Source organism: Ricinus communis, chromosome 6 (assembly GCF_019578655.1).
Source record: "Ricinus communis isolate WT05 ecotype wild-type chromosome 6, ASM1957865v1, whole genome shotgun sequence".
NCBI lineage: Eukaryota > Viridiplantae > Streptophyta > Magnoliopsida > Malpighiales > Euphorbiaceae > Ricinus > Ricinus communis.
Window position 1 is genome coordinate 29,678,239 of NC_063261.1, and position 27,778 is coordinate 29,706,016.

Sequence of the window (27,778 nt, forward strand, 5' to 3'; positions counted from 1 at the left end):
ATTGTAAATTTGCTAAAGAGGTTTTACAAAAAGATGTTCAAAACATAGCTTTAAAATAGATTTTTGCCAGATAGCAAGCCATTATTTCTGTTTTTGATTTTGAAATCGAATACATAAGAGGAGATTCGAATTCAATCCCAGACTTTCTAACCAGAGAGTTCATTCAAAAAAAGGAGTGAAAATGCCAAGAAAATCAAAAGCAAAAGAAGAAAAGTCGACAGCAAGTTCAAAGCCTGTTCAAAGTCCAAAGAAGGAGATTTTACCGTCCTCTTCAAAGCCTATCCGAACCTGGACTGAAATCATCCAGGAGGAAATTGACAAAAGCAAGGTAGATCCGGCCCAACAACAACAACAATTACAAATTCAGGAGTGGCTTGCACAGCAAGATCCTGAATTTCTAAAAAGGGTCGAAGAATATTCAAAGCAAATGATACAACTTCACCCCGAAGTTTCTCCAAAGACATCCTCTCCAAAGACATCATCCTTTTCCAACAAGGGTAAAGGTGTACTTTCTATCCCTTTTCCAAAACCTGAGATAGAAATTTTCCCTCAAAACCTATCTCAGAGCTCTCAAAGTATTTCAAAGCCCAACTCTCAAGAAATAGTTTTGTCACAAACGAAACTTTTCAAATCCAATGAGTATATAGAAAAGCAAAATTTTCAAAGCATTTTGACTATTGAGGAAGGAATCTGTACAAAAAGCCCCTCAGAATTGATTTCAAAGATTTTCCCTCCAAGATGGTATTTCAAGCCCTGGAATATTTCAAAACCTCAATCCTACTACCAGTCTATCCTTGAGGTAACTGGTTCTGCAAATTTCAAACACTTCAAAAAGCACAAAGACCATAAAGACCCTGCATATTCCATATGCACCATACAAAGAATCCTTCACCCTTCAGATTGGGGGATGGATTTACACTCATCAAGATCTTTTCCAACTTCCCTCCAAAGAACCTACCCATCAAGCCTAAACACTTCTTTCAACTATTGGGATTACCAACAAGCTTGGTTTAATACCTTTCTTCTTCAAAACGTAGGACAAAGCCATTCCTGGCTTTTCTACTTCGATACAAGCTCAATCCAAACTTCAAAGATCCCATATTGGTTTAAACAATGGTGGAATTTTTATGGCAATGTTCCTGAGACCATAATTCCAGAAGTTCTACCTCTGTTTAACTTATTCAAAGCCTATTATAAACCAAATAAAATAGAAAGACGTTTTCCCCCTTTACTTCTATTTTGTTCAAACCTTTTTCTCCCTTGGGTATGTGTATGGTATTTCCATTTCAATCAAGCAGCAGATGGAGAAATCATCCTTGCCCGAAGATTCAAAGTCAAATGGTGGGATAAATTTAACCACCAAGAAAAATTATCACTAAAATTGGTCCTTTATTGAGGCTTGACTCAACAGTACCTAACAAAGAATCATAAAAATTTGTAAACCTAGCATCTTTAAGGACTGCTAAGATTGAAGTATCTAAACCTTCTCTGGCAAGGGGCTTTATTCCTACCCGGACAAGGCCTATATGGATATATTTATAGTCTTTTTCTTTATGCTTCTGGAGGGTCTTTGGATTTAAAAGATAAATTTCTTCAAAAGGCTTTGAAATCTGGATATCTCTTTCTTTAGTTTTAATAGTAAAATCAGTTTTGAAGAGAGAAAACTTTGAAAACTCATAAATTTGTTTCTTTTGAACCTTGGGTATTTCCTAATCATCAATATGCTTTGAAAAATTTTCAATAGTGATTTCTTCACTATTTAATAAACCTTTATACCTTGAAGACTCAGAGGTAGAAGAGTTTGAGAAAGAAGAAGACCTACAGAAAAAAGGTTCTAAATTCATTTTAAAATAGACCAAGATAACTTTCTAAACAAACATGAACCAAGCCACCAGTTTTACTGCCCTTACACCAGACGGGACTTACTACTGTGCATAAATGAACAAGTTTGTTTATCAGTGGTTGATGCAGATTAAAATGATTTTAAAATTCTTTTCTGTGCAGCTGATGCTTCTCTCCTAGAACCTAATAGGCTCTGATACCAACTAACAGTCTAGACTCTAGACTAATAAGGCAACTAACAGTCTAGACTAACAAGGTTCTAGGTCTTGCTTTGGTAGGAATTTGTTTATTAGAAAAATCTTTTTCATATGGTAAATCTACCATATGTTGTTTTCGTCTCCAAAAGGCATTAGAAAGATCAAAACAAACTTCATTTTCAATCTTCTTTTGCAAATCATAGATTTTTCTTTGGACAAAATTATTTTGCATTTGACTTTGGATCCTTTTCAAACCCATATCTTGTTTCAAGTGGAAAAGCTGGGTTTGTTTTCCTTTAATCAAAGCATTTATCTCAAAATTATAAATTCAGTGGGCTTTTATAAGATTGAGATTTCTCTTCTTGACTTTTCTATAAAAGGAAAAACAATCTTTGAATCTTTAGCTTTAAAAATAATACCAGCAGTAGTTACTTTAAAAGGAGTAATTAAATTGATGAAAGGAGTTCCCAAGATATTTTTTGTAAGAATAAAAATATTTTTTAAAGCAATATTATTATTGAGAATTGCAGCCTTTACCCATAATCCTAATATATATATATATATATATATATATATATATATATATATATATATATATATATATATATATATATATTACTAAGAAAAAATTACTAAAAAAAGAAGCAATACCAACCCTCTCGATAGAATAAGAAATTGGCTATTGCTCCTTTTTTTTAAATTTTATTTTCAAGAACTCACGCATATTAAGACCAAAGTCTTATCCATTTGTAGATGGAGCTTTGACAGCAGCTAGGTCTAGATGGAAGTTATAGGCATTACTTTCATGCATAACTTTCTATACCAAGGTTAGCACGGTTGATAATATCAGCCTAGGTATTAATTACATGACCTTGACTATCAACTATGGATTGGTTGAAATTGAAATCATTTAGGTTGAAAGCCATAGTGCTAATACCTAAGGCAGTGAACCAAATACTTACTACAGGCCAAGCAGTTAGGAAGAAGTATAAAGAACGAAAGTTGTTAAAACTAGCATATTGAAAGATCAATCGACCAAAATAACCATGAGCAGCTACGATATTATAAGTTTCTTCCTCTTGACCGAATCTATAGCCTTCATTAGCAAATTCACTTTATGTGGTTTCCCTGATTAAATTAGAGGTTACCAAGAAACCATGCATAGCACTGAATAGGGAGCCGCCGAATACACCAGCTACGCCTAACATATGAAATGGGTGCATAAGGATGTTGTGTTCACCTGGAATACAATCTTAAAGTTGAAAGTACCAAAAATTTCTAGAGGCATACCATCAGAAAAGCTTCCTTGACCGATTGGATAGATCAAGAAAACAACAGTAGCAACTACAACAGGAGCTGAATATGCAACAGCAATCCAAGGGCGCATACCTAGACGAAAACTAAGCTCCTACTCGCAGCCCATGTAACAAGCTACACTAAGTAAGAAGTGTATAACAATTAGCTCATAAGGACCTCTATTGCATAACCATTCATCAACAGATGCCGCTTCCCATATTGGGTAAAAATGCAAACCTATAGCCGCAAAAGTAGGAATAAAGGCACCAGAAATAATATTGTTTCTATAAAGTAAAAATACAGAAACAGGTTCACGAATACCATCAATATCTACTGGAAGGGCAACAATGTAAGCAATAATAAATACAGAAGTTGCAGTCAATAAAGTTGGGATCATCAAGAAACCAAACCATCAAATGTAAAGAAGGTTTTTAGTGCAGGTTATCCAGTTACAGAAACGACCCTATAGGCTTTTGCTTTCGTGTCAAGCACACAAATTCTCTATAAAAGAAAATAAATTGAAATAGATAATTGAGGGCTTGTTATTCAACAGTGTAACATAACTTATATTCCCGTGTCAACCAATATCAACATTGATGGATATATTTTTATGATCTTATCTATCTAGATTAGACATGTTCATGGGCCGGGCCTGACTTTTTTTTGAACAAGCCCAAGCCCAAAGATTTTTAATACCTCTACCCAAGCCCGAGCCCTAAATTTTTTAAAAAGCCCAGCCCGGTCCCAGCCTCAAAATTATAGAAAAAAGAATTCTGAAAAAAAAAAGAAGGAAACGTTACCAAAGTTATTTTACAGAAAGAGTTGTGATAAACGAAGTTGTTTTTTCTTTTTCCTATTGCACACACAGAGAAAGCGATTTTGTTAGACGGAGATGGAGATGGAAATGGAGATGGAGAAGGAGGCGGACCTAGAGAATTTCTCATATGCGTTCACTCTCCCAATTTTTAGTTAAATTTAGGGTTTTCTGTTTTTATTTATATATTATTAATAATAACAAAACTAGAAGCAGAAATAATAGCTAACTAAGTGGTATAAGGCACTTAATTATAAGAAGGTCACAGGTTCGAGTGCTGACTATGACATGTTTAACTATACTAGACATCGGGCCGGACCGGGCCGGGCTTGGGTTTCAATATAAAACCCAGGCCCGCCCATAATAATTCGGGCTTCTTGTCGGGCTCGGGCCGGGCTAGGCTTGTACTAAAAATAATGTGTCCAAGCCCGACCCAAAGAGGGTGGGCTGGGCGGGCCCATGAACAAGTATAATCTAGATTCATCATTCATTCGTACTATTTTCACTAAATTTGAAGTGAACTTAAAAATAAAATTCGAGTTCTAATTATATATTATATAGATATATTATATATCTATATAGAATATAGAATTTATATATTAGATGTTAAAATTTATATTTCTATACATTTATATAGAATAAAATATATAATATTTATATAGAATATATAATTTATTATAGAATATAGAATTTAAAATAGAATTTATATTTCTATAGTTATGATAAAGCATTTCATATGATTTCAATATGATAATCATTCAATACGATAATCATAATGGGTTGCCCGGGACTCAAATCCGGAACTAGTCGGATAGGGTAGAGATTTTCCTTGTTTGTCAAAAAATAAGTAAAAAGAATCCTCTCCAAGCTGTGCTTGCATTTTTCATTGCACACGGCTTTCTCTATGTATACATCAAAACTTCAGTTCCCTTCCTAGACGAAGCCTCTAAAGAAGTTAAATACTAACCGCTCAATCCTTACTCGTATACTATATGAGCATTTCATAAGAGATTTCATACAATCCTTACTCGTATACTGTATGAGCATTTTATAAAAGACTTCATACAATCCTTACTCGTATACTGCATGAGCATTTATTTTATAAGAGATTTCATAAGAGAAATAAATAAGTTTTTTGTTATCCCTTCATCATTTAGGAGAAATTTTGATTTACATGTTTTCATAACCAACTATTATGATTGGCCAAATTATTGATAGAAATAATATATAAATACTAAATCTGTCCTCTATATAACCTATATGAAATAGAAGAAACTCTTGGGAAGATAAAAAAAAAGAATCCGTTCTTCCTCCGTAAAAAATTATTCAAAAATTTCCGAACCTAATCTTTTCAAAAAAGCGCGTACCCTAATTTTGTATTTATGAGCCAAAGTTTTAATGCAGGAAAGTCGAAGTATATGTTTTATTCGATACAAATTCGTTTTCTTGAGGATCTGCTATAATAATGAAAAAGATTTCTGTATATACGCACAAATCAGTCAATAATCTCAAAATCCATCAAATCCACCCAGGTCGGTTTACTAATGGGATGTCCTGTTGTATTACAAAATTTCATTTTTGCCAATGAGCTAATTAAAGAAATAATTGGAACTATTGTATCGAGTTTCTTCATAGTATTATCTTTATCTATTATAGACGAATTTTCTATCGTTTGACTTCGTACCAACGAAGGATTAAATTGTACATTTGAAAGATAGCCCAAAAAGTTGAGAGAATGCTTAGATAATGAATTTATATAGATCTTTTCTGGTTGAAACCACACATAAAAATGAAATTGACATAAATAGACAAGGTAATATTTCCATTTTTTCATCAGAAGAGGCCTATCTTTTGAAGCCAAAACATATTTTCTTTGATATTTACCATAATTCATGAAAGGGTCCTTGGACAACCATAGGATGGCCTGAAAATCATTAGCAAAGACTTCCATAAAATATTTTATTTTTCCATAGAAAAAGATTCATTCAAGAAGTACTCGAGAAAATGTTGATCGTAAATGAAAGGATTGGTTATGGAGAAAAAAGAAGATGGATTCATATTCATATACATGAGAATTATATAGGGACACGAAAAATCTTGGATTACTTTTTATAAAAATAGAAATTGATTTCTTTGGAATAATAAAACTATTCCAATTCCAATACTCATGAAGAAAGAGTTGTAATAAATGCAAAGAAGAGGAATCTTTCACCCATAGCGAAGGATTTTGACCAATTTTTCTAGATGGATGAGGTAAGGTATTAATACATCTGAAATATAATTTAAATGTGGAAGTTTAGCCTTTAAAAAAGGAAATATTGAATGAATTGATTGTAATTTATGAGATTTTACTATTTCTAACCTTTCTAAAGAAGATACTAATCATAGGGAAAATGGAATTTCCACAATAACTGTAAAGCCCTCTGATATCATTTGATAATATAAATTCTTGTTGTACTTAAAAAATGGATTTTGATTAGAATTATTAGCAGAAATAATCAAATGATTCTATTGATACATTCGAGTAATTAAACGTTTTACAATTGATAGACTAGATTTATTTGCATAACATAAATTTTCCAACAACATAGATCTATTTAAACTGTGATCATGAACAAATGTATAAAAATACTCCCGAAAGCTAAATGGGTATAGGAAGTTATCTTTTCGAGATCTATCTAGTTCTAAATATCATTGATATTCCTCCATTTTTTTATTTAAAATTAAATTGGATTGAAGCAATGATAGAGGATTTTTTTTATTGGGTTATTAAATGCTACATAGTGCGATACAGTAAAAACAAAGTAGTATGATAAGAAAGAATAGATACCTTGGAAATAGGTAAACTCATTAGCGGACTCCCATCCTTTCTTTTTTCCATCTAATTGGTTTATGTTTATTATAAGATAAATAGATATAAAAAATGATTAGAAATCCTTTATTTTTTCAAGCCAATATCTCTTTTGATTTTGGAAAATAATATCTTTATCAATATACTCTTTCTTCTACATATTCATCTCCCGCTTATAATAGGGAATAGCTAATAGTTAGGACTCATTAAAAGAAAATCAAAAATTTGCTAAAGGCCTTTCCTGTATTAGGCACTAATTTTTTTTAACGTCTAATTAGACTAGATAATAGTTCAAATTAAGAACGTAGCTCGTTGCTTTTTTGTTTCCCTATAATTGGAACCATATGACTCTATCCACTTATTCACTTAACCTAATCTTGAATTCATTTATTATGTTCTACGCCAAGAATCCAAATAGCTAAGAATTCAAATAAGGTTTGGCCCGATCCGAAAAAAAATGAAATATTCTCAGAAATCTCCATTGATACAACATGTTGTTTTTCCATTCATTCCTTTCAGGATCAGTCGTGGCCTTTCAAACTATACTGATGGTATGGACGAATCCCGTCCTTCATACAAATGCGTATAAGATATTAGTTGCACTTAAAAGGCGAATACTCTACCATTGAGTTAGCAACACCCACCCCCCCCCCCAAAAAAAAATGAAATTCCATAAATACATTCGGAATCAAAATAAATAAAGTAATTGAAGCACATGACACAATCGAAACATTAAACTAGCAAGAAATTAAATAAAAAAAATTTGATCAATTCTACATAAAAAAATTAAAAATATTCTTTTATTTTATAATTTATAACATTTTTTTCAATCAAACAAAACGTTTATATTACAGAAAATATAAAAAACCATCACTTGAATAAAGAAAAAACCAAATATATGGAACAAGAATAATAGATTTACAGAAAAGATCCAATTACCAATTACTAACTTAACCCTTAGCCTAATTATTATTTTCGGTTATTTACTAAAATCCCTTTTGGAGGAAAAGGATGGATTATTAGTATGGACAATTTGGAAGATATAATTGGAGGGTATGTATGGTTAGGTTCCATTTATATACTGGGTGGAATCTAGTATATCTTAACCAAACCCTTTGCATGGGATCACCGTGCCCTTGTACGGTTGGAAGAGGCTTACATGTCTTATAGTTTAAGTGCTTTATCTGTTTTTGGTTTCATTGCTTGTTGCTTTGTCTGGTTCAATAATACTTCTTACCCTATTGAGTTTTATGGGACTACTAGACCAGAAGCTTCTCAAGCTCAAGCTTTTACTTTTATAGTTCGAGATCAACGTCTTGAGGCTAACGTGGGATCTGCTTAAGGACCTATCGGGTTAGATAAATAATTAATGCATTCGCCTACCGAAGAAGTTATTTTTGGAGGCGAAACTATACATTTTTTAGGATCCATGTGCTCCTTGGTTAGAACCTTTAAAAGGTCCAAATGGTTTGGACTTGAGTAGGTTGAAAAAAGATGTATAACCTTGGCAAGAACGTCTTTCTACAGAATATATGACCCACACGCCTTTAGGTTTGTTAAATTCTGTAGGTGGCGTAGCTGCCGAACTTATTGCAGTCAATCATGTCTCTCCTAGAAGTAGGTTAGCTACCTCTCATTTTGTTTTAGGGTTCTTCCTATTCGTAGGTCATTTATGGCATGCGGGAAGGGCTGTGCAGCTGCAGCAGAATTTGAAAAAGGAATTGATTGTGATTTTGACCCGTTCTTTCCATGACTCCTCTTAACTAACTCAGACAAGAGATCCAATAGTTAAATCGATCGTAAAAAGTATTCCTTTTTCCTTTATTTTCAACTCATTTAGATCTAATCTATTTTTTTTAGCTCGGCTATCCCATCTAGACGAGCCATTTACATTTATGATACTGGACCGATCAAAACCAATAAAGACATAAATCTATTCATCGAGAAAAGAAGAGAGGGATTCGAACCCTCGATAATTCTTTGCAAACTATACCAGTTTTCAAGACTAGAGCTATCAACCACTCACCCATCTCTCTTAAAGATAATTTCTATTTTACTATTTTATTTTTATTCTGCCGAATAGAATATAACATAACCATAGGAGTTGATACTATCACTATACTATAAAAAAAATATTTAGAGAAAGATATTTGGTGTAAGTCGATAAGTCTATTTATCTATCTGTAATATAGAGATAGATGCAGGATCTAGCATGACCATTTGTGAAGTAAAAAATGACTTTTGACCCTATAAAATGGGAAAGGGTGGTTAATTTATATATATATATATATATATATTTATTACATATATTATTTATATATAATACTTATATAATATAATTTATATATATATATAATAATATTAAATATGAAATTAAATTAATATATATTAATATATAATATATATAGTATAATAAATTAATATCTAATATATATAGTATAATAAATTAATAAATAATATAAATAATTATTAAATATAAATAACCGATATTAAAATTAATATTAAAATTAAATAAATTAATAAAATAAAATAAATAATTAATAATATAATAATTATATTTATTATAATAATTATAAATAATTATATTATTATAGTTATATTAATTTATAATAATCTTATAATAATCTAATACTACTAATACTATTATATAATAATCTAATACTACTATATAATAATATTATTATAATATTATAATAAGAATTATAATAAATAATGGTATTATTGTAATATTATAAAAATAATAATATTATTATTATAGCAAGAATTATAATAATAATAATAATTAATTAATAATAATTATAATAATAATCGCCCTGAAATATCGAGCATAGTTGTTCACAAATATAGTCCAGATATTGTGTATCAAGAACAAAAAAATGCGCATTTAGTCGAATGATAAAATTTTTCTTTGCCAAGAAGAAGACGCAGGTTTGATTCCCGCTATCTGCCCAAGCCCAAGGTAAGGTAATTTTTTAAATAGGATAAAGGATTTAGTATAGTTAACCATGATAGTATAGTAATTCTATCCCTTATCTTCTCTCTTTTCTTTCCCCCCTACTCCCAAAAAAAAAAAAACCTGGTTAGTAATTAATTAATTACTAGTTAAGAGGAACAATCAAAATTCTTAAAAAAAATGTTGCGGAGACAAGATTGGAACCCGTGACTTCAAGGTTATAAGCCTTGCAAGCCACCAAGCTGCTCTACCCCGCGTAATAAAGTGAAGAACTGGAAACTAATCTAATGGACAAACAAACATTGAATGTGCCCTTCTACCATATATGTACAAATAGATAGCACATTTATACAAAATGGTAAAGGGACCCCTCAACTATCGATAATCATAAAAATAATTAGAAAAATAAAGGAAAATTTTCAATCCTTACAAACTCAATCTTGTTGCCCCCGGTAACAAACATGCATGAACCATTTCACGAAGTATGTGTTCAGATAGTCCAAAGTCTCGATAGTTAGCTCTCGGTCTTCTAGTCGAAAAACAATGTCGATGAAGACGTGTCATTGCACTATTTCGCGGTGGGGAATGTAACTTTCCATGAATTTCCCATTTATCACTCAACGACGGAACTTTGCTTATATCTTTTTTTGAGGATCAACAAATTAAATGATATTTTTGTTCCAATTTTTGCCTCTTCTTTTCCTGTTGAATCAAAATTTTTCTTGCCATAATATTTCACTTCTTAGCAGTGTCGTTGATACAAGTCGAATCCTAGATATAGAAATAGAAAAAGTTGCCTTATCCATCAGAAAAAAAAAGAGATTTTCGTGGATACAACACAAAAATAATTAACCAAATTTACTTGATGTAGAGGCAATCAAGAAAGCCGAAAAAGTGAAGATAACCTACAGAAAAGTGGGCTAATCCAACCAATCTTGCTTGCACAATGGAAAGAGCTACTGGTTTATATCTCCATCGAATCAAATTAGCCAAAGGTGTACATTCATGGGCCCATGAAAGTTTCAATCAATTCCTGCCAATATCCATGCCAAGAAATTAAAAACATAAATTCAATAGCCCAAACAAGATGTCCAAATAAGAAGATCCACGTGTAGATCGATAAGCTATTCATACCAAGAAGGCTATATCCATTGATAAGTTGCGAAGAGTTTAACCATAGATAATCTCTTAATCATCCCATCAAATAAGTGGAAGATTCATTAAACTATGAAACATTACCCTACTATAATGTGACGTGCTTCCAATGCCAATAAAAAGTAACCCAGCCAATGGTATTTACGATGTAGACAACCGCCAAATAAAATGTGTCCCAAGCCAAAATATCATAAGTACCGTCACATCCTGGACTATAACAAGGAAAACTATAACCAAAATCCTTTTTATCTGGCATTAACTTTGAACCACGTGCTTCTAAAGTACCTTTTACTAAGATCAATTTGGTTGTATGTAATCCTAGAGCAATAGTATGACGAACCAAGAAGTCTTCGGGCCCTATTGTTAAGAATAATGAAATACTATTTTCATTAATAACATTTAACCAGCTGGGCAACCATATGCTTCGACCTACATTGAAGGCTGGACTGTTCATTGAAGATAAAAGTACATCAAACCCATATGAAGTTTTACGTGAGAAGATTGTACCCATTGGGCAAATATGGGTTCGATCAATATTTATTTTTTCAGAGTACCAAAAGCAAGCATGAAGTCATTATGAACATAAAGTCCCAAAGTATGGAATCTCAAAAAGAAACTGGCCCAACTTAAATGGGATATGATAGCTTCTTTATGGTCTAACAATCTTGCTAATACATTATTCTCATTCTTGCCAAAATCTCGATTCCAGATTGTACTAAATAAATGATTACTAGAATTGGTATTTTGAGCATAAAGATTCTACTGACCTGTAAGAAGTGGGCCTAATCCTTGGGGATATGGTAATACATCTAAGAAATTATTCCATTAAACGTATTCTCCCTTAGCACCAAGAATAGCGACATGGACTAAATGTCTTGTCCAAGCTAAAAAGCTTACTCCAAGTAGTCCTGACAAATGATGATTGAAACGAGATTCAACACTTTTGAACCACGAAACACTCAGTTTCCATTTCAGTTATAGGTGTAACGAACCCGCTAGTAAGGCTAGGGCAGAAAGAAATAATAGAGAAAGAGCTCCGATATAAAGATCTTTATTAGTACATAAACTAATTGTATATCACCAATTAATAAATACTAGAATAAGCTATATTCACTGAGCGAGGCGCACCCTACTAAGTAAAAGCTTCCATGGCCAGTTGACTAAAATGAGGATCCCAAATTACATGAGCAATAGGTCTTACATGTAAAGGGTCTTGTACCCATGCTTCAAAATTTCCCTTCCAAGCTACATTAAAGAGATTTCTGGAAGTCATGGAAAAATTATTGCTAATTGTCTGAAGTGAGACACAAAATATTCTGATAAAGACGTTCCTCCGTAATATCATCATGACTCTCAAAGTCATGCACGGTAGCAATACCAAACCAAATACGACGAATAGTGGGGTCTTGAGCTAAGCCTTGACTAAACCTTGGAAATCTTAAGGTCACAATGCCTTTCAAATCCTCCTAGCCATTATCCTACTGCAATAATTCTTGCTAAAAATGTTGTGGTAATTCCACCCAGAAGGTAATGTGAAAGGGTTGTCGAAGTCCTTCAAAATAAATTACTGATTTTCCTAAACTAACTTGTAGAAATAGTGAAACTAGGTCGAATCCCAAGGGAAATAATGTGGATAGCTTCTCAAACTAAAATAAAAAGGGGGGGGGGGGGGTTTTGAATGTTTGAATCAAAATTATAAATAAGTAGAAAATATTGAAGGCTGAATATTAAAGTAAATAAAAATCAATCTTAACAAATTTTCAATTCAAGAGTGCTAATTCCATCCAATTATAATCATGATCATAGGCTAAAATATCAACTCTTTTATTCAAGTACTTAGTCTACTTATTCGAAAAAGCCGCAATAAGTGTAATTCTCCTAATACAATTGACTCAAACCTAACATCCAAATAAAAACTTACCATTAGTCAACTGGGCACACGATAGTGTTCCATATCAACTTAATGATAGCATTAAGAACAATGAGAATGACTAAACCAACATTAATTAATTGAGATAACTGCAATTGAATTAACCTTGTTCCTTTATTTCTCTAGAGCCTATCATGCAAGCTATGTAATTCGAATAAGCCGTAATCACACACACATGAGCCAACTCCTTGCTACTTGTGTCAATCGTTCATGACAATTATGGATCACAAACTCAAAGTTTAACAATAGAAAAATCAATATCAAAAATTCATAAATAATAAAAACAAGAAATAAAGAATACTTGAATTAAAGAAGAATTCTATTAAGCACAAAGCCTCACAAAATCACAATTGGAATTTATTCACTCTTGAATTAGAAACTAAAAACTTAGCCACTCATGGTGGAGTAAGAATTCACAAGAATTGTAGAGAGTAGAAGAAGAATAAGAATCTGAATTATATGCTCAAAGTATCTAGCCGTCCTTATATAGGAAGTAAAACCCTAAACCGTAATAGTAGAATCCTTATAAAAAAGAAATATGCTTCCTATTTAATCTTATTCCTATAAGGAAGGATAAGATTAAGAGTGATCTAAATAAATTAAAACCCTAAATACATGGAAGAAAGTTCTATTAATCTAACACTTCCAAAAATAAAGGAAATTAACTAGGGATAGGTCCACCACAAATTAATCTCTGAAAATTTTGAAGATCTCTTTCGCATCTTTTAGCAGCTCATAGGACGCAAGGCATGGTCATGCCTTGTTGACAGTAGTCTTTTGTACAGATTTCTGCGGAGCTCATGGGCTGTAAGGCATGGTCACGCCTTGTCGATAGTGATCTTCTGTGCAGATTTCTGCACCTCCTCTAAAAGACTTGGTTTTTTGACAAATGATGACTTAAAACATGTCTTTAGGCTGGATTTTGCTCCATCCTTGATATTTCATCACCTAAGTCAGAATAAACAGAATTTCCATAATTAAGTACATTATTCAACCAAATCGCAAGGGAATTAAACATAATAAATATAACTACTTGTGATCTATCATAATGTGTTACTCCTACAACACGTTATAATGCTCAAGGCTTGAAGCTAAGTAGCAGGAGCAACTTTAAATTTATTATGAGCCCACACGATTGATTCAATAGGTTCTTGCCAATAACCACGACCACCAATGGAAACATTAAACTAAAAGCCCATACAAAATGAGTGCCTAGGAAAAAAGACTATATGCAGATAGTGAAGAACCATGAGACTGAATTACCTAGAATGCCTGTGCCCATACGAAATTGTGGAGCCACCCATTAACAGTAATGGAACTCTGTGCAAAATTTCCTTTTGTGATATGAGTTACCACCCCTTGATCACTTATACTACCCCAAACATGTGAGTGCATTTTTCAATTGAAATGAAATATTACTGCCGAAATTCAATTGTACATCCAAAACAGCCCTAAGAAGACATGATCCGAAGCAAATACTTGACTTGTTCCCCCTCTTCCAGGTCCATCACAAGGGAAATGAAAATCAAGAATTGCTTTATCTAGTATCAAACGAGAGCTACGGGAAAATAAAACTCCTTTCAGAAGTATCAATACTGTCACATGAATCGTAAATGCATGAATATGATGTACCATAAAATTCATAATTCCTAATGGAATCGGTAACAAAGCAACCTTGCCACCCACTGGCACTAAATCGCCACCCCCCAAGTCAAACTGGTGCTTGCTATTGCACCAGGAGCCGTTGCACTCGATGCAATAGCATGGGTGTTTTATATCCATTGATCAGAGATGGGTTGTAATTGTATAGTAGTATCTGAAAACATATCTTGAAGACGCCCTAATGCACTCATGGTATCATTATGAATATATAAACTAAAACTATGAAAGCCTAAAAGTATACATACCCAATTGAGATGTGATATGATTGCATCGTGATGCCTCAGGACACGATCTAATAGATTGTTGTATCGAGTAGTTGGATCATAGTCTCTTACCATAAAAATGGTTGCATGTGCAGCAGCACCAACTATGAGAAATCCACCAATCCACATATGATGTGTGAACAATGATAGTTATGTACCATAGTCAGTAGCTAGATATGGATAAGGAGGCATGGAATACATATGATGAGCTATAACAATGGTTAAAGAACATAACATAGCTAGGTTAAAAGATAATTGAGCATGGCACGACGTTGTTAGGATCTCATATAGGCCTTTATGGCCCTGACCTATAAATGGGCCTTTTTAAGCCTCTAAAATATCTTTTATACCATGACTAATACCCTAGTTAGTCCTATACATGTGACCAGCTACCAAGAAAAGAATTGCAATAGCTAAATGATGGTATGCAATATCGATCAGCCATAGACCCCTAATCACTAGATTTAATCCTCCATGAAAAGTAAGAAATTTCAAATATTTTGACCAATTCAAGATGAAAAATGGGGTTGCTCCCTCAGCAAAACTGGGATAAAGTTGAGGCAAAAGATCTCGATTCAAGAAAAATTCATGAGGAAGTGGGATTTCTTTAGGATCTAATCCAGCGTTTAAAAGTCGGTTAATTGGTAAAGAGACATGTACTTGATGCCCTGCCCAAGAAAGAGACCTAAGTCCTAGTAGCCCCACTAAATGGTGATTCAACATAGATTCTACATCTTAGAACCAAGCCAATTTTGGAGCAGCCTTATGATAATGGAACCAACCAGCAAAAAGCATAAAGGCTGTAAAGACCAATGCACCAATTGTGGTACAATATAGTTGTAATTCACTAGTTATTCCAAATGCTCTCCAAACCTGAAAAGAATTGGCGGTTATTTGTATTCCACGGAACCCCCCTCCCCATATTACCATTTAATTTTTCTTGGCCCACTATTTGCCAAACCACTTGGGCGCTAGGTCAAATGTGAGTAGGATCACTTAATCATGCTTTATAATTGGAAAAAATGAGCATCGTGGAAATACATGCCACTCAGCCAAAGAAAGATGATTGAAAGTTGGCCGAAATGAGCACTAAATACTTTTCGAGAAATGTCCTCTAAATCACTAGCATGGCTATCGAAATCGTGAGCATCAGCATGTAGGTTCCAGATCCAAGTGGTAGTATCTGGTCCTTTAGTTATTGTTCTTGAGAAATGACCCGGTCTAGCCCATTCCTCAAAAGAAGTTTTGACGGAATCCCTATCTACCAAAATTTTTACTTCTAGTTCCGACGAATAAACAATCATTGAGTCCTTCTCTTTCCAGACAACGCATATAAATAGACCCGCCAACAATTGAGTCAAGCAATTAGTGAACCTATGAGAGATACTTATAATTAGTTTCTTTCTCTTCTTTCTCACATTTATCTTATCTAGTTTCTTTAGTTATTCACTACAACAATTATGATCTGGAAGTCGATCTAGGGCAAGAGTTCGGATCTATTATGACATAGCCACAAGGCGCTCAATAGACCTTTCTAGGCTTTGAATTAACGCAAAAACAATTTTTTGTGCAACCTAGTGTATTCCTATCTTAATTAAAAGTTTCTAGCTGAGACTACTTTATCTTTTACTTATGTTTTTTTATATTTTTACATAGAACATATTACTATTACTTTATTCCAAATCGGGTGAGAGGCCATTAGTCATTAGTAAGAGACATTCCAGGATCTATTCTATATTTAGGCTATCTTTTATTTGTTTTAATAACAGAAAAAATATAGAAAATATATATTTTCTTATGTTTATATATGTGTAGTGTTTATTCCTATGAAATACTAGACGAAAAGGGACGATCTTAGAAGGGGTATAATGAAATTCATGAAATTTTTTGATTGGTTCTTCCTAGAGAAACAATCCTTTTATTTTATTTGACTGATAGGGATAACAAACAAATAATTATAACAAATTTTTTATAAGAAATAAAATAATATACCAAATACTAAAAAAGAATACTAAATTAAATAATAAATACAAAAATACAAAGGGAATGCTCTTATCTTAATCAAAATGCCTTGTGATCTTCAACTAATTCTACGCTTCAATTTAATTTCCAAGAGTAAGCGCTATAACTTGTTTCCAATACTTTGCGGCTTGATCGAACCAAGCCTCCATAATTTCAGAATCTCCTTGTCGGATGGCCTGTTCTCCTCAGCTATAATAGGCAAGAAAATTCCTTCCACTAGAATAGTACTTGAGAGTTTTCGACCTCATACGGCTTGGCAGTCAATTCTTTTGGTGTCCTATATATTTTCTCAAGTTAACTAGAAGGGGTTAATTACATTACATGAGCTTCAAACTAGAATTTAGATTAAAAATCAGTTTTATCTTTTCTCCCACCTTCAGAAGAACAAAGCGCAGACCTTCTACTATCGTCAGAATTTTCTGAAAGGTAACTATCTCGAGTTTTTTATGTAGAAATTTATATAGAACTTTAAAATAGACCTTCCTTTATAAAAAAGACTTACTATCTTTGTGATCTGATGCTACACCACTGCTCAATTCTTTAGGGGATCTATTGTGTTATAGAAGTTGATTCCTAACTTTTGTCTCATATTATGACATAAGTAAGCAGGTTATTATTGTATCGTCTATCGTGCAAAAATCTTGTTAATTGATCTTTATCATCCTCTATTAATTAGATCCTTTATCCATAGAATAAAGTATCTAAGCATATTCTTTTCTTCATATTTTGACTTTTATAAAGTTGCTTTATTTTCTATAGTTGATAAAAAAATTGTTGTTTTTGACAATGCATGTGTAAAAAGCCTATTTTTTTCTTTTTTTTTTCTTTCTATAGTGGAGATAGTCGCATGTAATGACATATCACGGCTATATTATTTAAAGCTTGTGGTAAGAAGGGGGTTTTGTTCTAGTACCTGAAAATAATATTCCAAAGCTTTTGTATGTTCTCCATTATTTATGTGAATAAGGTCTATATTATAGAGTATATAACTTCAATCATAAGGATCAATTTCTAGCCGCATAGCTTCATAATAATTCTATAAAGCTTTTGCATAATTTCCTTCGGATTGAGCAGGCATCCGTTACTGTCGTCATTTGATTTAAAGAATCTCCGTTCTAGAACCGTACATGAGATTTTCATCTCATACGGCTCCTCCTTTATGTACATAATGAGAATAAAATGTAGAATAAAAAGGGGAGTGAAATATTCTCATTATGAACTGTGCGGGGCTAGTGTTTTTACATGATATCTCTAGCCAACCTTCATGTAAAAGATCTCTTCTTAACATCAAGCATATTGATACTAGATAAAAATATAATATTATGCTAACTCCAATAATTTATTTGTCCTCAATCTTCCTTAATTTCTAGGAATTAGTCACTTCAACAGTCTTCGATGGTTACACGGGTATCCAAAGTATGAACGAGATGGATGTTTGTTGTCCCAACCATTCTTCTTAGTCCCAATCCCAATAAAGAAAAGAGATGATTTCTAATAAAGTTTTTATGTTGTTGACTCCTAGGCGTAGTGCTTTTTCCTCTATACCGCCTATAGATACTAGTAGGGTAGGGTTAACCTGCACTACAATACAGAACCCATAGTCATAGGTATAACCTTACGTTCAATGCTAGAATTCACAATTGAAACATCTAAGGCTGCATTAATTGGGGATACCTGATATAAGTAATTATTTTATTTATAAACTTATAAACTTCACCGTCAACAAGCATAGAGTTATTTCAAATCTTTTTATCCCGACTAATATTTTTATCTCCTAAGACTTGAAGCTGTAAATAAAAGAAATCAAATCACACCATCTTTGTAATAAGTAAATGCCGCTTTTTCTCCCGAAGTTGTTGAAATTATTCGTAATAAATATTGTCGAAATTATTCGTGATAAATAAAGGTCTTATCAATAAAATTTCTAGTTATTCGGGATCTAGGCATAAGTAGCAATCCATTTTATACTTTCTTTTAATTACCTCTCATGAGAAAACGATCCCACAAAAAAGTAGTTGTACGGTTATAAAATAACATAAAAATATATCGTTCCAATCTAATGATTTAAGCCGGTATAGATATAAAAAAAAGACGGAAGGGCCATCTTTACAAACTTCACAAACACGAATAGATACATATCTTTATTGCTTTCAAGAAAGAGTTTTGCATAAAAACATAAAAAATTATCTTTAATCCCTAATTTCAAAAGAAAGTTCTTTATTTGATTAAAAATTTTCTATTTTTATTAGTTAGAAATGATTGCACGTACCATACCTATTCAACAATCTAATATCAATGACTCGAGATTCACTCGGGTTTGAGGCCATAATCATTATGTAGGAGAGATGGCTGAGTGGTTCAAGGCGTAGCATTGGAATTGCTATTTAGGCTTTTGTTTACGGAGGGTTCGAATCCTTCTCTTTCCGTACCTTCACCTAATTTATCAATGTTACTAACCGCAATGTATCAAATCCCATAACAATGGATACCTTTATTCTAACAGTTAGACCTTTCCTTGATATAGATTCTCTATTCCTAATTTCCGTGGTACAAAAAATACTGGAAAATAGGAAAGGAATGAAAATATCCCTATATATCTATGATATATGAATGGGAGAAAACCCCCAATCAAACCAAACCCCTACTTTCTTTTTGTTTCTTTACTGAGGCGATAGGGTGCAAAATTATCCAAACCTTTGTTATTTTAGTTAGAGTTAAGTCTGACGAGAATAATATTCTACCACTAGCAATTCATTTATTTTCAAGTTGATCCATTTATTATGTATTCTTTGATTGACCAATCCTTTATATTGAAATGGGTCAAGAGTCAAATGTTTTAGCAATTCCTCTTCGGGGGATGACTTAAGATAATTTTGAATCATAGCTCTGGATTTTTGTTCTCGGGGTTTGCAGCGATAACTTGGTATGTCTACTATACGACCATTAACTAAAATATGTCTATGATTAACTAATTGGCGGACTCAGAAATAGTTGACGCTATACCTAATCGAAAAAGGATGTTATCTAAATGCATTGCAAGTAATTTTAGTAAAACCTGACCTGTTTACCTTTTGGCTTTTGCGACGATACGAACGTATTCAAGTAATTGTCGTAAGACCATAATGAAAATGTAATTTGTTTTTCTAAACGAATATGATATGTAGATTTTTCCCGGAGCGTGATTGATTTCTAAGATCGCTCCCAGCCCTAGGCCTTTTACTAGTGAGTCTCTGTAAAGCCCCCAGACAACGTATTTTTTTTGAAATGAGGCCTCGGTAACGTGACATAAAAACTCCTTATTTACTTATTTTATTTTTATTGAATTTTCAAAAACTTAAATTAAAACTAAACTACTGTATTAAATAAATATGACAAATGAAACAAAATCTACTAAAGTAGTATACTACAAAGAATAATGAGATGGATTGTATCAATATTCGGACCTTTTTGTATATATACCAATACTGTGAATAGAAAAAAATGTCCTTTTCTTGTTCTTGATTTATTCTGTAGAGATTTAACTACTCTAACTTTGAACTTTTATTTATAAATTGAAGTTCCTACCACATAATAATGGGTCCCCCTTGGCAAAAGGGAATGAAGCTTTTTCAATATTCTTTGATTTCAAAAAGGCATTATCAATTATGTAAGAAATCAAACAAATAAAGAAAAACCAACTATGGGAGTCGAACCGATGATCATCGCATTACAAATGCAATGCTCTAACCTCTGAGCTAAGCGGGCTCACACAATAGAAATTGTACATGCATAGGAATTTAGTAAACTAGTAGAATTTTAACTTTTTATTCTTTTCATTATTAGATATTCATACTTAATATGAATATAGAAAAAAGAAAAAGAATCAATTGTTCGAGTATTCAAATTGCATAAGAAAGAATAAAGTTTAGAGAAGTATATATAATAAATGTGGTATATGTACATCTATATTAGACTAAAGAAGGATTTCTGATAGAGATGAAAGAAGATAGACAAGAAAAAAAAAGAAGAGGAAACACTTTTTATAGTTATAGTAATTTTTATAGGAATCGATATCTAATAACTTCAACAGTTTTAATAGAATATAAATGAAAGGCGAGTAATAATAAGATTTTAATCTCAAAACAAAAGAGGGGATATGGCGAAATTGGTAGACGCTACAGACTTAATTGGATTGAGCCTTGGTATGGAAACCTACTAAGTGATAACTTTCAAATTCAAAGAAAACCTGGAATTAAAAATGGGCAATCCTGAGCCAAATCCTATTTTTTAAAAACAAACAAAGGTTCATAAAGACAGAATAAAAAAAGGATTGGTGCAGAGACTCAATGGAAGCTGTTCTAACTAACGAATTGAATGCGTTGCATTAGTAAAGTAAAGAAGTCCTTCCATCAAAATTCCAGATTCCAGAAAGGATAAAGTAAAGGATAACCATATATACATGCAGGTACATACTGAAATAATATCTCAGAAGATTAATAGGGGGCCGAATCGATATTTTTTATCTTTATATGAAAAAGAAAGAATTGTTTTGATTTGAATTGATTCCAAGTTGAAGAAAAGATTGAATATTAATTGATCACATCATTCACTCTATAGTCTGATAGATAACTGATTAATTGGATGAAGATAGAGTCCCATTCTACATGTCAATATCAACAACAAGGACATTATAGTAAGAGGAAAATCTGTCGACTTTAGAAATCGTGAGGGTTCAAGTCCTTTTATCCCTAAAACAGGTCCGCTCGACTCCCTAATTACGTTTATCATATTCTCTCTTTTTATTAACGGTTCAAATCTTGTTATCTTTCATTTATTTTATTCTTTAACAAACATATCCGGGCTAGATTTCTTTTCATAAGTCTTGGGATAGATATGATATATATAAAAATGAATATCTTTGAGCAAAACAAGAAACCCCCATTCCAGTGGAAAATGGAATGATTAACAATCCAAATCATTATTCGAGCTGAAATTTACTTTATGAAGTCATCTTTTTATTTGTTTTTTTTAAAGATACAAAACATTCCGGGTCTGTATAAGACTTTAGAATACTTTTTCATCTTTTTTTTTAATTGACATAGACAAAAGTCGTTTAGTAAAATGAGGAAGACGATGCATCGAAAATGGTCAGGATAGCTCAGCTGGTAGAGCAGAGGACTGAAAATCCCCGTGTCACCAGTTCAAATATGGTTCTTGGCACATGATTAATTTATGTATGAGTATCTATTCTACAACTATATCAAATTAAATGACATAGATCGACATACTATAATGAATATGGATAGACACATTAATAGTATAGATCATGATATATACTTATCCATCTAGATGTCTAGAGATATAACCTTTTTAGATGAGTAAAGAGTTTATGTTATAAAAAAGTATGTAAAAAGATTAGATTATGTTTCCTCTTCTTTTTTATTTGATTTGTTCATAATGTGTCTCCCCTAGATAAAACAAATGTTAATACTTCATATAGACTCGAAAAGTTAAAGTCACTTTAGTTAGTTAAAAGACAAAAAATTCTAGTCGATAGGAGTTGAGGGGTGGAAATACCCAAGATTTGTCTCAAATATAATATAAATAGAATCTGATCCTCTTTCATTTCTTTGTATTCTATTTCATGTGCTTTTTCTGTTTCTTGATTCCATCCTATATTATGTGACTTTTTGGAGCTATCTAAGGGATGCGCGCGGTACAAAGTTCATGATGCAGAATTCATTTAGCTCATCCTATTAACTCGACATGTCAAAAATCAAAACCTCCAAAATTTGAGAATTCAACGAATCCCTAATTGTATAATTTTTTTTTGATTTAGTCTATCTATATTCATAATAATATCAATGAAACTTCAATAACTCCGCTGATCTATAAGAGAGCGTACATATAGTCCTTGAATATTTGAAGTTAGAAAACTGAAGATTAGTTTCTTATTATTCAATGAGCATCTTGTATTTCATAAAAATTAGGAGTAATATAATAATGTTTACATAAGGGCCACCCTATCTAACTTTCTAGCATTAAGATACATTTCATACGCGGACGATTATCATAAAGGATTCCCAACATATAATAAGATTCCCTTTCTTGAAATTCCGCACTTTTCCAAACCTAGAAAACAGCCGGAATTCTAGGATTCTTCCTTGGGGCAAATACCTTTATACATACTTCTTTTGATTGATCTATTCTATACTCTATTTTCATAAGATGAGATATGCTAGCTAACAGCCCGCCCGACGCTACATCATAGGCACATTACAACCGCAGATAATTGTAACCATATACATACAAAATGACAGCAATGAAATGCCAATCTGCAAGGTTTATTTGTAAAGTCTCTATTCCTTGGTAATCAAAACCCAAAAATCTATGGATTAGTCCGTGTTTGACTAGCCAAGCAGAAAAACTACCCTGCATCTTTTTTTCTCCCTTTCCGCATTTTTATTTGTATAATAATTTTAATAATAATTTTTTATATAATTTAAGTATTTCATATTCATGATGAAATTTATGAAGATTGGTTTGCCTTTTCTTGTTATTTTGTACAAATGAGCTCTTCCTCTAATTTACTAATTTGTGGGATGAGACTCACCTTTTTTATATTTGAAAAATGTTTCAGGAGGGATCTTTGAAGTAGACGCTGGTTGATATAGTAATCCTTGATCATAATTTTAAGTATAAAATGTTTCAGGAGGGATCTTTGAAGTAGACAGTGGTTGATATAGTAATCCTTGACCATAATTTCCAGTATAAGTAGCGCGTTCAATATTAAACTTATGATTGGTAGTAAAACACCGATTCCCGGGTTGAGACCTAGTTCGATCTTCATAAATTTCTCGATATAGTTTTTTATAAAGTTTTGTTATAGTATCTATAACCGCCTCCGGTTTAGGTGGATAGCTCGACAAATAGACATCTACAGGAATTAGCTTATCGACTCCCCGAACAGTACTATAAGAGTCAATACTGAACACCCCCCCATAATTGTACATGCCCCCATAGCAATAACATATTTTGGTTCAGGCATTTGTTCATATAATCTTACTAAAGAAGGAGCCATTTTCATGGTTATTGTGCCGGTTGTTAAAATTATATCCGCTTGTCTAGGACTAGATCTTATTACTAACACATAATGATCAAAGTCGAATCATGAGCCTATTAATGAAGCAAATTCAATGAAGCAACAACTGGTACCATAGAGAAGTGGCCATAAACTATAGAGTCTTGATCAATTTGAAAGATCATTTGATGTAGTTGAAATAACTAAAATTTGAGTTGTTTGATCAAGTGAGTGAAACTCAATGGAATTTATAACTATCTCAATGTTATTTTTATTCATTATTTTTGCAGAATATTCAAGAGCTAAGACCACTCTAATGCTCCTTTTCTCCATGCATAAACTGAACCAACTATTAGGATAAGCACGAAAATTAAAGCTTCTATAAATACGGATAACCCCAATATATTGAAACTCATTGCCCATGGATAAAGAAAAACCATTTCAACATCAAAAACAACAAAAACTAGAGCGAACATATAATAACATATTTGAAATTGTAACCAAGCATCGCCCATTGGTTCCATCCCCGATTCATAACTAGAGAGTTTCTCCGGTCCTTTGCTAATTGGGGATAAAAATCTAGAAATTAGAAATGCTAAAATAGGAATAACACTTGATATTATTAGAAATGCCAAGAATATGTCATATTCGTAAATTAGAAACATAGGCGCACTCCTATAACTACGGAAAATATATTAGATTAGTCAAGTCGAATTGGAATGAATTTCAAACTTATCCATAATCGGTTAATTGAAACAACGATTCATTTTGATTCAATCACCCACTTTTCTTTTTTTTCTTTGGTACATGTTTCATTTCAAGATTCATTGACTATAATTTTTACATTATGTTTACTTCTTTCCTCTCGTCTTTTCTTTTCACTTCACTTTTGATTCGCTCTAAAAAAGGGAGATTCAAAAGGGAATTCTCAATTTTTTGTTTTTTTGTTTAGAATTTCTAAATTCTATTAGAAATTTTTAATTTTTAATTTTATTTTATTTAAAATTTTTCATTTTTATTTATTTTAGTTTTAATTTTTTTTTTTTTTTTTGTTTAGGGCTATACGGACTCGAACCGTAGACCTTCTCAGTAAAACAGATCAAACTAATTATTATCAAAATGATTCAAACTTTTTCAAAGACCCAACATGCATTATTTGCATTGGGCTCATTCATTAGCTGATATAAATAATCGGTTAGTCTACCATAATTCTCTTGGCAGAAAGATAAGAGGATGGCTCCACGTGCTCTGATTTATGGGTTCCAATTCAAGAGCACTACCAAAGTGTTTCAAAAAAGGGTTATCCTGACGTAGGTTCGCTTTTGGCTTAGATTAACCTAAGTTAAATGGAATCTCCATCGCCCCGCTTCTCCTTAAAGAATCAAATATGAAACTTCATACACCTTAAAGTTTATAGGATAGGACGAAAAGAGAATTTTTGGAGGTCCTTATACTCATTATGCCTGGCATTGAATAGACTGGGTATTCATCTTATTAAGGTCTTAAATCAATGATGGATTCTATTGGGTGTCTATAAATGCACTTAAATTAGACCAAACCCGTTGTGTCAGGCTATTGTTCTCATATTCCCTGAAAGTCATGCAGAAAGACATCGACTTCTCAATAAGTCTTTTAATTACATGATGGACTCCCTTGAAAAGGAAAGCATTGGCGCACGTGTAAATGAGGTGCTCTACCTAATTGAGCTATAGCTCTTGTATTTTATGATACATATTTTATCATATGTCAATAACTTCTTATCAAGATGAAAATAATATGATCCAGCATCCTATTCTATTTCTTTGATCTCTTTGATCGGTATTGCTTATTTTAATCGGTATTGCTTTTTTATATTATATGGCCTCATACGAGGTCTGGTGCTAGCATCTCTCTTCTCTCCTAGGTGTATCCCCGGTCTAGAAAAAATATCGTCGCTGCCAATACTCTATGGCCGAGACTAAGGAATTTTTATACCAATGGAAGGAATCCTCCTAAGGGTGCCACTCTACCTACATCATGTTAAAAAGGGATTTGGTAAGATGAAAGTAGACCAAATAATGGAGATAGCTGCTCCTGTCTGAAGCTGCATAAATACACTACCCACGGGGCTACATAAGTGCAACGACTGGTATGAAGTCTACGAGCAAGATAACCTCAAAAATAGACTAATGTGCGGGCATAACAACATTAGAAATGTATTTGAAGACCTATGTGTTTTGAAAGAAAAAAAAGAGGACTCTCAGGGAAAAGCTCATAGAATACTTAAAGAAAAATAACTAGCCGGAAGAGTATTCAATGGAAGAAATTAAGGAAAAATACCTACTTTTGGACTGGATTGCATGCCAAGTAATACATCAAAGGCCAATCAAGACCAACCAGCTAGCTAGATAAAAGCAATGAGGAAAGCTCCGATAGAAAAATATTGGAAGGGAAAAATACTTTGAAGATGCACTTATTCCCATGTAATAGTCAAGAATTCTTGACGATGTCGAGTTAGGGCAACCTGTTCTTCTTGAACACCTCAATTTAGCGCCAAAGAATTTCCTGCCGCTACTATATGGTATTCCTCTCTATTTGGTGTTTCCCAAGGAAGAGTTCTTAACACGGGTAATATCTTTTTTAAATTTTCAATGTTGATTCTATAGTTTAAGCTGTTGTTTTTCCTCCAACACAATAACTCTTGCTTGTAAAGTTTTAGTTTGGAGAAAACTTGAAAGATGATCGAGCCCTCGACATCTTGAGACCAAGTCTTGTTAACAATATCCCAGGCCTCCGGTTCATGGTTCTATCTCTTATCATATTGGAAGGATTTCTTAACATTAAAAGTTCCCCTAAATAAATATAAAAGAATGGGCCTATAATCAGAGCCCATATTTCTCTAAGTGTAGAAGACATGCTTGGGCAAAAACATTCCTTTATACATGATGCAATAGGACTCTATCTAAATGTTCTTGGATTTTGTTATTCCAGCAATGTCTATTATTCAATGTAACAAGTCTCAGGGTTGTTAACAAACTTCATAAAGGTCCTATGATTATATGGATCAAAGGGTCTATCACCAAGCTTTTCATCTTGGGATAATAGAGAGTTAAAGTCACCAATGAGCATGAAGGGGTCCTTAAGCTGGTTGCAATAATTTTTTAGGGACACAAGCTACTGACTCCTTGTTGTCTTAACACAACTAAAAAAACATGCAATAAAGCTCTAGTTGGTATTAAGAGAGATAAACACATTACAATGGAAGAAAAAAGTTGAAGCAAAAATGATGCTCATCGGGGTAGAATCTTCCAGAATAAGGCTAAGCCCCAGTGCTGGTGAGAAGCTCTATAGTGGTCACATTGTCAAATTTACATTTTCTTCAGTAAATAATCTACCCTTTTCTTTTTGTTCTTAGATTCAATGGTAAAGATGACATCAGGAGAATAGGATTTGCAGATCCCTTGAAGGGAGTGGAACGTCAAGGGTTTCCCTAAACCTTGAACATTCCAACTTAAAATTCTCATTTTATGAGGTTAGGGCCATTTCAAGTTGGTTACCTCCACCTTAGAGTTCTTATAGACTTTAAGCTGCTTAATGGGATCTTCATTGGAGCCTAAAGCTTCATCCCTATTCCTTTTGACTTCCCTTGACAAATCCTCCCTTTTATCATTTATTCTATCAACCTTGTTACTAGCAGCCTTAGCTAATTCTTTTTTTCCATTTCCTACCTTGTACAAACTCATCAAGTTCCTTA

General features: G+C 32.7%; 1 pseudogene; it reads right to left on the bottom strand.

The window, feature by feature from the left end:
* Positions 1 to 2,723: 2,723 nt before the first annotated feature.
* On the bottom strand, positions 2,724 to 27,767 carry LOC125370339 (annotated as a pseudogene).
* Between the last annotated feature and the right edge of the window lie 11 nt (positions 27,768 to 27,778).